Raw genomic sequence first — 18,714 nt, 5'->3', positions numbered from 1 at the left:
TCTCAGTGGTTAGAGCACTTGCATAGTATGTGTGAGACTCCAGGTTTGGTCCCCAGCAGTACAGGTATGGAGGGTACGATAATATAGCAAAAGTCAGAAAATAACCTAAACGTCTGGATTGCTCCCCACCAGCCTAAAAATATACTGGAATATCTCCTATCTTCAAAAATTCCATTGTGATCCCACAGCATCCTCCGGTTACTTGGATAATGGTTCTCACTCTCATTTATAGTAAATCCACCTTTCATGCCACATAGTCTTATTAGCTTCTTGTTTGTAGATTCAGCAATTTTTGATGGTACAAATATATTCTTTCTACCCTCCTTTTAGGTAAATATCCACCCCCTCTCTCTATATATGTTAAGCTGCTCCTGGTTATTGTTGCATCAGCAATATATCAGGGATAACTTTGTCCTTTAACATATGAAAAACTTCCTTGTTGCCTATTATTGGTCTCTTCCTAACAGACATTTAGGTTGTCTTCAGTTATTTCCACTTATAAATAAAGCTACAATTATGAAAATGACCCTGCCTGTAAGTCATTTCCCATGTTTGGGAGTATAAATGTAATACAATTACTAGAAGTAGAATAACCTGATCAAAGTGTGTGCACAGTTGTAACTTTGATAGTATGTGAAATCATTCTTCATAGAGTTGTTCCAATTTACATCCCCATTAGCAATGAGTGAGAGTACCTGTTTCCCTGAAGTCTTGCCAAATGTTATCAAACTTTGGGACTTTATAATTTATTTATTTGTTAGAGGAAATAAAAGTTATTTCAATGTGGTTTTATAATTTTCTTAATATTTATTTTTTAGTTATAAGTAGACACAATATCTTTATTTTATGTGGTGCTGAGGATCAAACCCAGTGCCTCATGCATGCTAGACGAATGCTCTACCTCTGAGCCACAACCTCAGCCCCAGTTTTAGAATTCTATACCTGTGACTTAAGGATATTTTCATGTATTTTTTTGTTCCTATCTTTTTTTTCTTTTTTTTTTTATATTTATTTTTTAGTTGTAGTTGGACACAACACCTTTATTTATTTATTTTTATGTGGTGCTGAGGATGGAACCCAGGGCCTCGCACGTGCTAGGCGAGCACTCTACGGCTAAGCCACAACCCCAGCCCTGTTCCTATCTTTTACCCTTTTTTTTTTTTTTAATATATATTGGACTGTTAACACATTGTCTAAGGAAAATTAGCCTTGCATAAAAATTTCACATTTTTCTTAGTGTGTCTTTAACAGTTTTATTGAAATGTGATTGACATACAGTTGACCCTTATAGAGTAAAAATTCACTATTGTAAAATATATCTCAGAGCTCTGCAGCTCTTACTGTAATTCAATTGCAGAACATTTTTATCATCCCTAAAAGGGATTGTGTACCCATTAGCACTCACTCCTATTGTCATTCCAACTGTAATTTCCAGCCTCAAACAACAAGCAATCTACTTATAGCTCTATAGATTTATCTGTTTTGGTCACTTCATCAAAATAGAATCACACACATGTGGTCTTGTGGTCCTGGGTAACTAACTCACTTTGTTCCCATTCTTAATTCAATCTGTTCTAGTAAGAGTTTTGTCCCCACTTAAACTGTCCTTTCAAAGGTCATTGAGCTATATGTTTCTTGCTTTCTTCTATTTTTCCTTCTATCTCACCTACCTGGGCCTTCTCAATCTTCCTTGCTAGTTCCTCTAGAAATGGGAGCCCCTGAGAAATTTATGTGACTCCATTTTTTTTTTTTTTAAAGAGAGAGTGAGAGAGGAGAGAGAGAGATTTTTTAATATTTATTTATTTTTTTATTTTTTTTAGTTCTCGGTGGACACAACATCTTTGTTGGTATGTGGTGCTGAGGATCGAACCCAGGCCACACGCATTCCAGGCGAGCACGCTACCGCTTGAGCCACATCCCCAGCCCTATGTGACTCCATTTTTGAGAAACCAGACTCTACCTCAGAGCAAAGCGTGACCCTTGTCCTTGGAAAAACCCATAGAGCACTCCTAGGCACATACCCACCCTGCTGAGTTGTTTGTCTACAAATAACAGGAGAGATCTGCAGCACCAGGTGTCCCTGACTCAGTTAGACTAGGTGCGGACCCATAGCAACCCCCTAGCAACCACCAATCAGCATGAGACAGGGAAAATACCTGGGATGCCAGATGATCCCCCAATAGTTTATGGTGGTTGATAACATGTTGGGAAACAATGTAGTTCAGCACGTACACCCCTCATGGCTTAAACCAATCAGTTCAAACGAATCCACCTCTTGTACTAACCAATCACCCCTACCCAACTTGTTCCCGCCAGTGAATGTGCTAATCAATGTTAAGAGTTGTTTGATTTTCCCTCGTATGGAATGATTTGCTGTGTGATGTTGTGACGCATAGAGTATCCCCCCAAAACCTATAAAATCTCACTGGACCAAGGACAGGGACTCACTCCCTAGGACCGCTGCATCAGGAATGGTTGTGACTTCAGGCTCCAGCTTGCAATAAAGACTCTTGTGTGATTGCATCGGATTCGGCCCCTGGAGTTCAATTGGGGTCCCACGAATCTGCCATTACAGCCCCAGGACTCAGTCCTTGCTCCTCTTTTCTGTCTGCACCTCTCACCCACTCAGCATATCCTTTGGTATTGGAAAGACTACTAGCTGGCTATAAAAACTCTGCTCCTATAAAATTATGTTTCCAGGAATACGAAGTAGACATGCTTTTCTTTTTTTTAATATTTATTTTTTAGATGTAGTTGGACGCAATACCTATATTTTATTCATTTATCTTTCTGTGATGCTGAGGATCGAACCCAGGGTCGTACGTGCAAGGCGAGCGCTCTACCACTGAGCCACAACCCCAACCCTACTTTTCTTATTCTTTCAGCTGAGTACAACTAAAACCCTGGCCATTATATATAGAAAAACATTTGAAAGGTGGAGAGGAGACTTAGAACTGAATAGTCCAGCAACCCAAAATGACAGCAGGCATAGACTAAAACTTGTAAAAATCTTTTTTTTTTTTTTTTTTTTAAATCTCAGAACCAGAAAGGGGGAGCCTAGAGGCACTGGGTTCGATCCTCAGCACCATATAGAAATAAAGGTATGTGTCCATCTACAACTAAATATATATATATATATATATATATATATATATATATATATATACACACACACATACGCACATTAAAAATATATATATATGTATATATACATTTTTAAAAAAAGACTGTCTCAATCTTGCCAGGGTGGTGTTAAAGGAAGCCAAGCAGAGTACTGAACTTTCATTCTGGTTTGCCAGTACTGAGCTTCCCATTATTCCCTATGATGTTGATGGACACTCCATGGAAGGAGGGACTTCCTCCCTTAACTGTTAGTTGAGAGGATTCCCCCCTTGAGTATCAGGTGGGTAACTTTGATGTCAATCTGCATTAGGCAGTCATGAGGTGGTGCCCCACTCCCCTCTCCTTACTAGAGCAGTGTCAGGGGGAAGTCAGCTAAAACAGAAGGTTTAAATGAGATTCAGTATTGTGTAACAAATGAAAATTCCAAGTTGCAATAGAAAATCGCCTGTCATTCCAAAATCCAGGAAGATCTCTTAAATGAAAAAAACGAAATCAATAGATGCCAAAAAGCTGGGTATGTGGCACATGCCTGTAATCCCAGTGACTCTGGAAGGTGAGGCAGGAGGATCAAAAGTCTGAGGCCAGCCTTGGCAACTTAGACCTTTCTCAAAAAAAAAAAAAAAAAAAAAAGTGGGGGGTGGGCTGGGGATGTAACTCAGTCTTAGAAGATCCCAAGGTTCAATCCCCTACTGGAAGAAAAAAGAAAGAAAGGAAGGCAGGAAGGCTGGCCAACTTGGAGGTGACTAATGTTAGCACTACCTGATAATTATTTTTAAAGCAACCATAATTAAAAATGCTTTAATGAGCAACTAAGAATATGTTTGAAATAAGTAACTTAGCAAGAAATAGACAGTTACAAACTATAAAGGAGAACTGAATGGTCATTAAGCTATATGTTTCTTGCTTTTAGACTTGAAAATTACACTAACCATAATAAAAAACCAGTGACAGGCTCAACAGTAGAATGGAGGGGATAGATGAAGAATTAGTGAACTAGAAGATAGAATAATAGATATATCCTAATCTGAACAACAGAGAAAACTGATTTTAAAGAAATGAAGAGAGGGCCTGGGGCTGTAGCTCTGTGGCAGAGCACTTGCCTAGCACACGTACTGCGTTTGATCCTTAGCATTGCCGAAAAATAAACAAATAAAATAAAGACATGTTGTCCATCTACAACTACAAAATTTCTTTTTAAATGAAGAGAGCCTAAGGGAATGGGACCACAAAAGAATATCTAATATTTATGTCATTAGAGTTCTAGAAAGAGAAGAAAGAAATCAAATATGATACTCAGAGAAATAATAGCTGAAAAGTTCTCAAATTTGGCAAGAGAAATAAACTTGCAGTTCTAGAAGTTGAGCAAACACAAATAGGATAACCTAAAAAACTTCACATTAAGATATAAAAATATCATAATTAAACTTGTTTTTTCTGTTTTGGTGCTGGGGACTTAACCCAGGGTCTCACAACATGCTCAGCACTTACTTTGCCACTGAGTTACACTCCCATAACTAAACTTCTGAAAACCAAAGAGGAAAAAAAAAATTGAAAGCAGCCAGAGTAAATTGATATTTTAAATAGAAAGGGAAGGCAATTTCAAATACAATAGATTTTTATTTTTTGGTATTGGGGATTGAGCCAGGAACCACATCCCCTGCCCTTTTTTATTTTATTTTGAGACGAGGTCTTGCTAAGTTGCTTAGGGCCTTGCTAAATTGCTGAGGCTAGCTTTGAACCTGGTGATTCTCTTGCCTTAGTCTCCCCAGTTGCTGGGATTACAGGCATGTGCCACTATGCCCAGGAACAATAGTTTTTTTGGTCAACAAACATGGAGACTACAAGGAAGTAGCATTGTATTTTTTTGAAGTGCTGAAAAACAAAACAAAACAAAACAAAACTCCAGGATCCAATACTCAATGAAAACATCCTTTATGTTTGAAGGGAAAACTATTATATTATCAGATGAAGAAAAATTAAAATAATTTATTGCTAACAGATCTACTCTAAAAAAAAAAAGGCTAATGAAGTTTTTCCCTAAACAGAAAGTAAGTAAATGATAAAAGAGTGAATCTTGGAACATCAGGAAGACACAGAAAACTTTAACAAAATATTAACATATATAACTCAGCAATATATGTAAATAATTATAATTGACTAGATAGGTTTTATTTCAGGGATGAAAAGGTGTTTTAATATTTTTTTGAACCAGTGAATGTAATCCATTATGATAACAGGTTAAAGAAGAAAAATCGTATCACTCAATGCAGACAAAACATTTCACAGTTAAAATACCTATTCATGATAAAAATTTTCAGAAAAATAGGAATGGCGGGGGACCTTCTTAATATTATGCTTACTGAATACTTTCTACCTAAGATCAGGAACAAGGCCACAGTGTCTTCTGTCACCACTCACGATCATCTACTATGAAAATTTCAAGACATTTACAAACTCCCATAAATAATAAGTGAATTAATTCAGGAAGACCAAAAAATACAACATTTACAAACTCTTATAAATAACATATGAATTAATACAAGAAGATCACAAAATACAAGGTAAAATATAAAACTCAATTGTATTTTTATTGGTAATAAATGTGAACACTGAAACTAAAAATGTAGTATCGTAATTACGCAAGAAAAATAAAATTAAATCTAATAAAATATGTACAATACTTAAATTTTAAAAAATCATGCAATGTTAACAAAATAAATCAAAAATCTAAATTCATAGACTGAAAGCCTAATCTTAGGTAGCTTTAGTAAAGATGTAAATTTTCAAGGTGGAGCTACAACTCAGTGGTAGAGCTAATATGCATGAGGCACTGGATTCAATCCCTAGTACCCCCCCCCAAAAAAACTTGTAGATGTCAGTTTTCTCTAATTTATAGTAAAATCCCAGAAAGCTTTGTTTATAGATGTAGAAAATATTTTTCTAAAATTTACATGGAAAGGTAAAAAAACTAATAGCTTATAATTTTTAAAAAAAGAATAAAATAGGAAGAATCAAAAGAATAAAATAGGAAGAATCGGGGCTGGGGATGTGGCTCAAGCGGTAGCGCGCTCGCCTGGCATGCGTGCGGCCCGGGTTCGATCCTCAGCACCACATACCAACAAAGATGTTGTGTCCGCCAAGAACTAAAAAATAAATATTAAAAATTCTCTCTCTCTCTCTCTCTCTCTCTCTCTCTCTCTCTCTCTCTCCTCTCTCACTCTCTCTTTAAAAAAAATAAAATAAAATAAAATAAAATAGGAAGAATCAATCTAGGTAGACACTGTGGTGCATGTCTGTAATTCCAGTGGCTCTGGAGGCTGAGGCAGAAGGATCACAAATTGGAAGTCGGCTTCAGGAATTTAGTGAGGTTGTAAGCAATTTAGTGAGACCCTATCTCCAAATAAAAAGGGCTGGGATGTGGCCTAAAGGTTAAGCTCTTCTGGTTTCAATCCCTGGTACAAAAAGAAAAAAAAAAAAAAGGCTTAATCTAGTGTGGTGGTACATGGTTGTAATCCCAGCTATCCACAAGGCTGAGACAAGAGAATTTCAAGTTTGAGGCCAGCCTCTGCAATTTAGTGAGATCCTGTCTCAAAAAGTAAAAGGACTGGAGATGTATATCAGTGATAGAGTATCCATGGTTCAATTCCCAGTACATAAAAAACAAAGCCAAACAAGACCTTATTATAGCTTCAGTAATAAAGACTGTTACTGGTAGAGAGACAAATACTTAAGTGTGGGAAGCCATTCTAACAGGTGATTGGGTGACTCCCGTTAAGGGCCTGAGGCGCTTTGGCTCTGTCGAAGCTTTCCCAACCCTTTCTTGATGAGAGAGCCCATCCGTGTGGGGGTGTGCCTGACCACTGACCCCGGGGACCCAATCACTGACCCTGACCTTGGAGTGCAGGCCCCCCTCAGCCTTCATTGGATGGAATTCTCCCCTGAATCTCTTGTTCCCCAATAAAAGGCTACCCCAGGCGTGTTCACTCTCTCTCTCTCTCCTGCTAGCCCTGAGTAATCCTCGCTGCCCTGCTGGGCGGCTAGAAGTGGGAACCAGAGAGGTGAGCCGTCTCGGACCTAGCAATATAAATAAGGTAACTGGTCTGTGTGTTTTATTTCGATCTCTTCTAACTAACTTTATGCCTAGAACCTCATTAATGAAACCACTGCGCAGGCCGCGTGGTAGACTTAAGTAAATGGATAAAAATAACCCAGAAAAAGCCCCAGATGAATATGTCTACCTCATGTTTTATAAGCTGCAAAGCAATTCAATGGAGGAAAGATAGTCTTTCAATAAATGATGCTAGAGTAATTGGGCATTCATAGGTCAAAAGAGAGAGAGAGAGAGAGAGTGAGCTAGAGAGAGGGCTGAACTTCAAACTAAGCCTCACACATCTTACATATTATACAAAAATTAAATCAAATGGGTCACAAACTTAAACTTGAAAATTTACATCTTTACTAAGGCTACCTAAACTTAAAAAAAGCATGGGAGAAAACTCTAGATATAGGGGTAGAAAAAGAGTTTTTGTCTTGATAATAAAAGTGTGCGTTATAAAAGAATCTCATAAAAATTAACAGTTTTTACTCATAAAAGACTTGTTAAAAGAATGCACAGGGCTGGGGATGTGGCTCAAGCGGTAGCGCGCTCGCCTGGCATGCGTGCGGCCCGGGTTCGATCCTCAGCACCACATACCAACAAAGATGTTGTGTCCGCCAAGAACTAAAAAATAAATATTAAAAAATTCTCTCTCTCTCTCCTCTCTCACTACTCTCTTTAAAAAATAAATAAATAAATAAATAAATAAAATACTTCTTAAAAAAAAAAGAATGCACAGACAAGCTATAAAGTGGGAGAAAATGTTTGCAAAGCATATATCCAATAAAGGACTAGTTTCTAGATTGTATATACAAAAAAATGGTAACAGTAATCTTACCTATAAAGGAAGTAAGAATCATTATATCAGACATGATTCTCAAGAAGAGAATTACTCTAACATTTAAATTGTTGAAAGTAAAACATACCAACTTAGAGTTCTGTATTTAGCAAAGTTATTCTTCAAAAAGTGAAAAATACAGACTTTTTAATTTTAAACTGAGGGAATTTGTCAGTATACCTATTTTAAAAGAAATGTTAAATTCTTCAGAGAGAAAGAAAAGTATATAGATCAGAAACTCATTTTCACATAAAAGAAAAGATTACATAAATAATAAATGAAAGCAAAATAATTTTTTTCTTTTGCTTAAAATTAGAACATGAACAAAAGTTATGAAGAGACATTTTCACTGAAGGAAATATCTAGAAGGTATATAAGTACATGAAAACATATTCAACAACATTAGTGACTGAAAAAGTATCTTTGAAACATCATGAGATATTACTACACAACTATCAGGATGCTAAAACAACAATTTTTTTTAACACCAAAAACTGGTGAGAATATGGAAAAACCGGCTCACCCATTCACTGCTGGTAGAAATGTAAAATGGGATAGCCACTCAGGAAACTTTGTACCTTAAAAAACTAAACATGGAATTACCATGTGAACCAACAATTGCACACCTGGGCATTTATCTTAGAGAATGATGACTTATGTTTACATAAAAACCTGTACATGAACATTGATATCAGCTTTATTTGTAATAGTCAAACTCTGGGGAAAAAAAAAACCTCACATGTTCTTTTCAGTGGATGAATGGATAAACAAACTGTGGTACATTCATGTCAAGTAATACTTATTCAGCAACAAAAAGGAAGAATAGTGATAAATATAATGACCAGAATAATTGTCCAGAGAATATGCTTAGTGATGAAAGCTAACTCCCAAAGGTTGTAGTCTATATGATTCTGTTAATATAACACATAAGAAATGACAAAATTATAGACATCTTAATCATGCAAATGGTCTGATCCTCTTGGGAGAATTAAGGCTACTGCTATTAAGGTAAGACCCTTTGGGACCTGACAAGCAGATTATAATTCTAGCAGTAATTGGTCCTGGGGTTTCAGCAGATTCTTATACAAGTGAAGCTGTGAGTGGGATTTAATCTGGTTGAGCTTGTCTTCTGGCAAGAACCTACACAGAAGCCAGGTGCAAAGTAGGGCAGAGAAAACTGACGCTCAGAGACAACAAGGCCCTATCCACTTCTTGTTCCTAATTGGCCAGAAAAGTGGGCATTCTGAAAATCTATGACTCTTTTATAATTAGTTTGCCTTTGCAAGGAGATGACCAAATTATTCCCTAGAAATATCATAATAATCCTACCAAATATTCTAATTGTCTTAATACATTATTAACTTTCTCATGTGGAGGGAAATCTAAGTCCTTGTGATATGTCCATTTTGAAAACCATCAAATATTTCTAGGATGAGATTTCTTTAAATTTTTACAATTCAGAAGAGAGTAAACTCTACTCTCTATAGTTTACTGTATAATTTATAATACAGTCTGTTCCCTCAGACTGCATTGCTGATGAGAAAGATTAAAGCTTTTTGTTTCTTCTTGGATAGTCTTGAACTTTCCTTGCAATCACTGCCCCCCACCTGAATATACTAACTGCATTTAAGATTCGTGTCTCTAACTGTCATGACTAGAGATTTCTTTTTTTTCTTTTTTTGCAGGGAGGTGATACTGGGGATTGAATCCACGTATGCTTTACCACTGAGCTGCATCCTTTTTATTTTTTTCTTTTCTTTTTTTTTTTAACAGTCCTTTTATTTATTTTGAGATAGGGCCTTGCTAAGTTACTTGGGGTCTTACTAAATTGCTAAAGCTGGCTTTGAACTTGTGATCCTCCTGCCTTAGCCTCCCAAGTTGCTGGGGTTGCAGGAATGTGCCACCATTCTTTAGTGTGACTAAAGAATTTAGTACAAAAGGATGATCTTTTTACTGGTCACAATCTTTTCCATTTGTTTTCAAGGCCCCAATCTCATGCTTATGACTCACATTTTCAGTAGAAACTATTTTCTACCACTTCTTTTGGAAGTGTGAATTGCTTCATCTTCTCATTTTCAAAATATGTCCAAGGGTTCATAGATATGTTCTGTATTCCCCTCTTTCTTAGCACAGAATTCCGTTAAGAGATTTGATTTTAAGTCACAGAAACTCAAAGTATCTTAAGGAAAAATGTGACTTTACTAGAAAGGCACATTTGTATGAGGCTGCATCCCTGGGCACAGCTGGAACCGGGGACTTCTTTCCTACCTGAAATATCCCTTGACTACATGGCTTTATTTTGAAACTGCTTCATTATTCTCTCTTCTTCATCAGTTCTGTCTACTCCATTTCATCTGTAGAACAGACCACCTATAGCTCCCAGGTTCACATCTCCATTTCATTATACAACTGGATGGAACTGGAAGAGCTCAATTGTTTCCAATTTCCGCTGAGTGCATTGTGATTAGCCAGCTTGGGTCAGGACCCACTCCTGAACCAATGATTCTAGCTTGAGTTGGATCACAGTGAATTGCATGATTGTTTCTATGGTAGCCATCTGGATGTGGTTAGGGGTTCAGGGAAGGTGGGAGGTGGGCAGTTCCCATTGAAGAAGGAGCTGATTTCAGAAAAGGGTGGGGATGGGGAATGCCAGAATGGACAGAACGTTCATTACATGTCATCCCTTCTCTCTGGGCAAATTGAAAAAAAAATTTAAATCCATCTCTTCCCATCTTCTTTAGGACTGAGTTTCATTAACTACCCCTCTTTTTTTTTTTCACATTTTAAATCTGTTTCTACTCAAGTTATTTTTCTTTGAGCTCAAATTTGCTCAGAACTCTCCTATACCTAAGGGACGTCCCATAGCCCTTCTTCAAGCTCCTACCCAATCTGTATACCTTCTTTTTCTTCCAAATAAATGTCATTGGCCCCTTAGTCATGTTTTACCTCAATTTGCCCTCATTCCTCTTCATGGCCCCCTCCATTTCCCTGAGGTATTTCTTGGTCTTTGAATGGCTGAGGAGAAGGCAGGGTGAAGGAAGCAAGATGTTTGTAGGCCACTGTGATGCAGCCCTGCTGGGACCAGGAGGTATGACAGTCTCTGATGTGATGGTGCCAAACCCCTTACAGCCCAACCACAGGAGACCCCCTGGATTGTAGATGGTGCCACACTGACCTATCCCTAGCCTTTCTAGTGTCCTGGTTCCAGAGAGTCTGTGGTTACTGAGCCACCTGGACCCCACCCAGTCTGCTAATAACCACCTTGTTTATTAAAGCTTCCCAGGTTCCAGGGCCTTTTCCTGTAGAGTGGGTGGCGCATTCTCAGGGGTGTTTGCTCTTTGCAGCTCTGGTTTTTCAGGATTGCTCTCTGGAATGAAGCAGAAAGGTAACAAGTACAAGTTGGACCAGAATTGTTTGAGGGTTACTGCTGCTAAAAGATAAGCCTTTGGCACTCACTCACTACCTTGAATTCCTGTTACTCTTGACTATATGTGTTTTTTGGGACCACCTACTTCATTAAGCCCCTCGCTGCTTCTTTTTTCCTTAACATTTATTATGGAAGTTTGAAAAGATGTATGAAGTAGACTAGTTTAATGTGTCTACCACCCAGTTTCAACAATTATTCATTTGGGGCCAATGTTGCTCCATTCATATTCCCAAACCAACAACCTTTCCTTATTATTTCCATACAAATCTCTATACTATGTTTTATCTGTAAACATTTCAGTGTGTATCACTGAATAACAACTCTCTTTTTTTGTTGTTGTTTACTTTTGGTTTGGGTCAGGTTTATTGAGGTAGAATTTATATACAGTAAAATTTACCCCTTTAGGTGTAGTCCTGAGATTTTATAGACTCAGTCATGTATCATTACAATCAAGATTAAAAAAATAAAATTCTATCTTCTCCTCAAGGCCCCCCATGTCCATTTGCTTCAGATGAACACATTCTCCCGTCTGTGGGACACAGATCTGTTTTTTATTTCTATCATTTTACCTTTTCCAGAATGCCATAAAAAATGGAATCATAGATATAATATGTAGCACTTGGAGCCACCCTTCCCATCCTACTACTGGGGACTGAACCCAGTGGCACTTTACCACTGAGCTATATCCTCAGCCTTTTTTGAGATAGGGTCTCATGAAATGTAAGGCCTAGAACTTTCTATCCTCTTGCCTCAGCATCTTTAGTGGCTGTAATGATAGGCCTGTGCCACCACAGATTTCTGAAGCCTCACCTTAAAAAAAAAAAAATCTTTTTTTGTAGTTGTAGATGGACAGAATGACTTCATTTTATTTGTTTATTTTTATGTGGTGCTGAGGATGGAACTCAGTGCTTCACACATGCTAGGCAAGCGCTCTACCACTGAGCTACAGCCTTCGCCCTGAAGCCTTACCTTTTAAACAGCTGTAATACTATCATCGCATCACTCCCCACATACACAAGACCTCTCAAATTTCATCAAATATCTATTGCTTACATCTCTGCAATTGTCCTAAAATGTATTTTTAAATTTTTAAAAATTTGTGGTATCAGGGATTGAACCCAGGGATGCTTAATCATTGAACCACATCTCCAGACCTATTTATTTATTTATTGTTTATTTGTTTATTTATTTTTGAGACAGGGTCTCACTAAGTTGCATAGGGTCTCAATAAGGAACTGAGGCTGGCCTTGAACTTGCAATCCTCCTGCCTCAGCCTACCAAGTCTCTGGGACTACAGGTATGTACCACCATGCCCATCCTAAAATATATTTTCAAGTACTCTGATTCAGGATGTAAATTAGGCCTATACATTGCTTTTGGTTGTTATGTCTCTCAAGTCTCTTCCATAGGTTTCTTCCCTATCTTTTGTTTTAAGAATAAATATTTATTGTTATAAATAACTGGATTTTATTGTTTGTATCCACACATTCTCTTTGCTTCTGCTCCCTATAGTCTTGTTACTAAAATATATTCCAACATCCACATCACCTGGGAATTTGATAGAAACACATAAACTTGGACCCCACTCAAGAGCTACTGAATCAGAATCTGAATTTTTGACATTGAACAAGATACTCAGATGATTCTGCTTCTATAAATGGTAGCAGGAGATTGAATTTTGATGTGATTTAGTTTTTGTTGTTGTTTTTTGCAAGCCTGCTGGGGTTGCTGCACTCCTTGTTTCTTAGCTGTGCCTACTGGCTCATCTCTCTGCTTCTCATTAGCCAGAACCTGGGCCTCCTTGTAGCTCAGGCCTCTGCAGATGTCAACATGCCCAAAGAGATGCCAGCTGTCCCCAGCTCCCTTTTCCTTTCCTACTATTGCTTTCGAGTATCTCATTGGTCCTCATGATTCACAAATCTCTTTAATTCTGGCCTGTCTTTATTCTCCTAACTTATCTTTTTAGTTGCCAAGAGAATTTCTCTTCTCAAATATTCATTCTATGCTTGGAAATCAACAAATCAAACTTAAACCACTATTTTCCCTATCTTCCCTTTGGGTTTGGTAACCTATTTTTTTTTTTTTTTGGCAGGGGGTATCAGGGATTGAACTTAGGGGCATGTACTGAGTCACATCCCCAGCCCTACTTTGTACTTTATTTAGAGTCAGGGTCTCACTGAGTTGCTAAGTGCCTCGTTTTTGCTGAGGCTGGTTTTGAACTCGTAATCCTTCTGCCTCAGCCTCCTGAACCACTGGGTTTACAGGCATGGGCCACCATGCCTGGTGGTAACCTATTTTTTGACAACTCAGGCTAGACTATTTGAAGTTGTCTTCTATTTTTTCCACTCTTTCATGTTCTACCTTTTAATTAGTAGCTTTATTAATTCTCCTGTATTTGTCAGCCATTGTTAAGTCATGCTGGGGTGAGAAATAAGGCCCCCTGATTTCAGTGTTTTAAAATATAAATTGTTATTTTTTTGTTCATGTCATATGTCAGCTGTGAGTCGACCAGACCTCTGATCTGTTTCATAGGTTTTCTTCATTTTAGGGTCCAGGCAAAAGAACATCCCAATTTGAGATACGACAGAGGAAAAAAGGAATGTCAAAGCTGGAGGTAGTTTTCAAAGCTTCCTCTATCATGATACGAATCAATTCCATGAACATTCCATTGGCCATAGCAAATGATGAGGCCAAGTTCTATGCCAATAGGCAGGGAAAATGGGCTCAAATATCTGGAATCAATAGTACAATATGTCACAACTCCTGCTTTGTATCTCAGTTGCATCTCTTATTTCAAGTCCCTTTACTTCTGCCTTAAACTTCACTTCTCTTGGCTTAGAATATCCTTCCTCAGAAAGTTTTCCCTGATATCCTCAGATGAGAGTCACGTCCAGGGCTCTCAGCTGTCATGGTACTTTTCCTTCAGGACATGTGGTACAATCGTACTTATTTGTGCTCTTTTAATTTCTGAATTTCCCCCTAGACTGCAAGTTCTTTAAGGGCAAGACAGTATCTGTTTTGTTTAACATTTTATCCTTGGCATCTAGAAAACTGTCTGGCATACTGCAAGTATTCAATAATCAATAATTATATGTAAATGAATGAATGAGTGCTTTAGATGCCCATTATTATCCTTCACCTGGGATTACTGAAAGACCATATCAGTAGGGTTCTTTTATTGTTGGTTTTCTTTTTTTGTATTGAACCCAGAGGCACTTTACCACTGAGCCACATCCCCATATTATTTTTTATTTTGAGACAGAGTCTCACTAAGTTACTTAGAACCTTGCTAAATTGCTGAGGCTGGCTTCAAACTTGCAATCCTCCTGCCTCAACCTCGAGGGTCTCTGGGATTACAGGTGTGTGCCACCACACCTGGCTCTTATCATAATTTTGGGCATGTAATTCATCCTCCCAGCATCAAGGGGTTCCCTCTTAATGACTTACTGTGTGTGTGTGTGTGTGTGTGTGTGCGCGCGCGCGCGCGCGCACTCACACTGGGTATTAAACCCAGAGGTGCTCTGACACTGAACTACACCCCTAGCCCTTTTTTACTTTGAGGCAGGTACTCTCAAAGTTGCTGAGACTGGCCTCCAACTTTCCATCCTCCTGCTTCAGCATCCTGAATCACTGGGATTACAGGAAGGTGCCAAGGTACCTGGCTTAATGACTTATTCTTTTTATATCGTTTGTTATCTTCCAGGTGAGCCTTCTGCATGAAGTTTCCTGAATATATGTGCTTTCTCACATTTCTGTCCTTTTGCACATGCTGTTCCTTCTGTAGAATTCCCCCCACCTTTCCCAGAGCTCTGGCCTGTTAGAATTCCATTCATCTTCTAAATCTCAGCTCCCAGACTAAGTCCTCTGCTGAGCCTCCCATGACTTGGTCCCCAGCCCTCTGCTTCCACATTGTATATATTATACACCTCCATTTTAGTAATCACGTTATATTCTAATGGTTTGTTTTTTGCGTGTCTCTATTAGACTAAGCCCCTCAAGGCAGAGAACAATATTTGGTTGGTCTTTATGTTTAGTATTTATGATGGAGACATGCACAAAACAGATTCTCAGAAATTGCTTGTTACACATTTGCCAGCTATGTTAGTTGACAAAATAAAGCCTTCTCTATCTAGAAACAGCAGAAAAATACACAGAAACAAATCCCATGCCCATTAGGCATAGGCAAAGCTTCAGGTTTCCCATTAGAATATAATTACATTTATTATACACCAGTCCTGACATTGTTTGTGGTTTTCCTGTGCAGATTAGAAAAAAGGAGAGAGACATTTCTGAATAGAGGCCTATTGACAACGGCAGAAAAATGGTGCCTGAGGACCTGTCGGTAAACAAGTAGAGGGGACCTGACCCAGCAAACATGGGCACCTTCCTGTTGTGGCTGCAGTGGGTTTCCCTGGAAATGTCCTGCTTCCCACAGTTCTCTCCTTGAATTTTTTTTTCTTTTTGTGGTTGGTGATGGAACACAGGGCTTTCTATATACCGAGTACACACTTTATTACTGAGCTATAACTCCAGCCTCTCCTTCAATTCTTAGCCTGGAGACTCAGATTTTAAAAAATGAAGAAACACACCCTCAATATTTTATTATTTCCCTCCTAGTTGAAGGGGTGGGGACAGACTCTGAGCCCCTAGGGATAAAAAATGAAAAAGATGACTTTCTCTCTGGGTTCCTTCTTCCTCCATTCCTTGGCTTCAAACTTGCAATCCTCCTGCCTCAACCTCCAGGTCTCTGGGATTATAGGTGTGTGCCAGCACACCTGGCCCTTATCAGTAATTTTGGACATGTAATTCATCCTCCCATCATCAAGCAACAGTCTTGACTTGGATTTGAAGTTCTGAGGAAGCAAACCATACAGTGTATCATGAAATTGTGCCTCTTCACACAATAGTTCTCAGACTTAAACAAGAGTCAGAATCACCTGAGAGCTTATTAAATCAGATTGTGAACTCCACCCCAGTTTATGATTTAGTAGGTCCAAGGTAAGTACTGGATGATTGAATATTTTTAAAGTTCCTAAGTGATGCTGATCCTGATGGTCTGGCCTTAGAAATCATTAATCTAAACAGTCAAGCAAGACCACGGTGTAAAACCCCAAACAGGAAAATACAGAAAATTTCATCCTCAATCAGGCATGTCTTGCTTCATTTACTCAGGTGCCTGCATTTTTTTCCCCAATGACTTTGTGACTTGATAATTTCCATTTGTGGAACAAGTTGAACTAGATATTTGCTATCAGATATTTACTCAGACCAAATAAACATTGTTATATACTATGTACAAGAAGTAGAATATATGGGCATTCTCACTTTCTTGCAAGGGCCATTCTCTAAACTGGTTGTCCCATGAATTTGGATCAGCACATGAATATATATATATATATATATATATATATATATATATATATATGGTTATTTCACACTGAAATCACTTGAAGAACAGTAACTTCAGAAAGGGCCATTAGGCCTGTCTTTCCCTACATGCAGCTAGCATACAGATTGTTTGGGTGATGGGCTGGGAAATAGCTCAGTGATAAAGTGCTTGCCTAGCCTGCATGAGGCTCTGCGTTTGATCCCCTGCATCACAGAAATTAAATAAATAGATAGATAGATAAATATATAGATTTTTTTGGGAAGGCTGTCTTTCACATACCAAGGTAGAAAAATAATCTTGGTCACCAAAGACTGGTGCTTGGGTTTCAGTACACCTGAATAAACAAACTCTTTGAGTAGCCCTTCTTCCATTAGATTCTACATCCTCCCACCCCCATAATAACCCTAGAATTTACTTCTCTCATCCAGAAATATATCTGTCTTATCATTCCTTCACAAAGTTATTGTTCTTTGTTTAAAAAGTATAGATGCATCATGCTTTGGTCATTTCTTCAAACATCACTCTCTTGTGAAGATTCCCCATGTACATGGAAATACACACACACACACACACACACACACACACACGTATCAATCATTATCCATTGCATCTAGTTTATGCTAGAGGCCTCATGCCTGTCCACACTGTATCCTCTGTGACTGAAGTTTGACTCTAAGTATCCAAACCAAAGACCTATTAAGTCTCAAGTCTCAAGTGTTCAATTCTTCAAATATTTTAATAACACGATGCATTAAAATAGGTTGGAAATTTGCAACTTATATATCCTTTATTATCAGAAAAATTACAAGTATTCCTATAAATGAGATGCTGGGACAACGTATTATCTTTTAACACACATACAAGCTATCCTATAAATAGGACACTGGGCACACATTACATAATGTACAAAAAGTGATTTTCTTTTTTTTTTCTAACTTAAATTATTTTCCTTTTTATTGGGCACATTCTGATTATACATAACAGTGGGATTTGTTATAGTATATTCATATGTGCACACAATAAAGCAGTATAATTTGATCAATTTAAATCCCCCCAGTACCTCCCCTTTCTCTCTCCTCCCTCCTCTTAATCTCCTTCTTTCTATTGGTCTTCCTTCTATTTTTTTTTAAATTTGCTCTAGTCAGTTGTATATGACAATAGAATGCATTTGGACATATTGAAAAGTGACTTTTTTGACCCGTTCAACAATTATTTTTGGTGAGAAGGAGCAAAACCTTCAAATAAAAGGTTACATTAGATTTTAGACAGTATGTTGTCATGTCATGATAGCAATTTTCCCATGATATGGCTTGATTTTACATTATCATCATTGTTTAAGAATATGGCCTCTTATCTGAGGCAGATAATATTAGCCTAGGCAATTTATCGAGACCCTGTCTCACAAAAAAGAGCTAGGGGGTGTGGGTTGGTGGTAGAGCACCCCTTGGTTCAATCCCTAGTACTGAAAACAAAATTTTATAGTATCTGGGACAGCTGACAGTTTGGGAGTACTTAGTGTTCTTCTTCCCGATGGGTCCTTCCTGCATTGTTTTCGGAATGCTAAACAGATGTCTCTTTCCAGCAAATTTATGAGATTTTTGTTTTTGTTTTTGTTCACAAGTTTGTGAATAATCCATGCATTTATGATACACATAACAATTATGAACAAAGGCCAATACCAAATTTTACTCTAATGGAAGTGGGATATTTGAAAACCAAACTATTTTGTTTCTCTACACCACCGAGTTGTTTTAGGTACCCATTATTTTTGGTTGAGACACATTGACCTTACTTTCTTTTTTCTATTGTTGAACTTTGCCAAGTGATTCCACTGTCTCATC

The 18,714-nt window shown here is 37.9% G+C and overlaps 1 protein-coding gene across 4 annotated transcripts in view; it reads left to right on the top strand.

Annotated features, from left to right (window-relative positions):
- Positions 1–6,303, top strand: part of DENND4C (DENN domain containing 4C) — a 124,047-nt gene extending 117,744 nt beyond the window's left edge. For all 4 annotated transcript variants that reach the window (XM_081278218.1, XM_081278217.1, XM_081278219.1 and 1 more), the window contains one exon: positions 6,156–6,303. The gene's annotated coding sequence lies outside the window, so the exon portion shown is untranslated. The remainder of the gene's footprint in view (positions 1–6,155) is intronic.
- Positions 6,304–18,714: the final 12,411 nt, after the last annotated feature.

The sequence above is a fragment of the Spermophilus citellus genome, assembly GCF_964194105.1.
Source record: "Spermophilus citellus genome assembly, chromosome: 2".
NCBI lineage: Eukaryota > Metazoa > Chordata > Mammalia > Rodentia > Sciuridae > Spermophilus > Spermophilus citellus.
The sequence above is the reverse complement of the archived record's forward strand: the minus strand, read 5'-3'. Positions and strand labels throughout refer to the sequence as shown.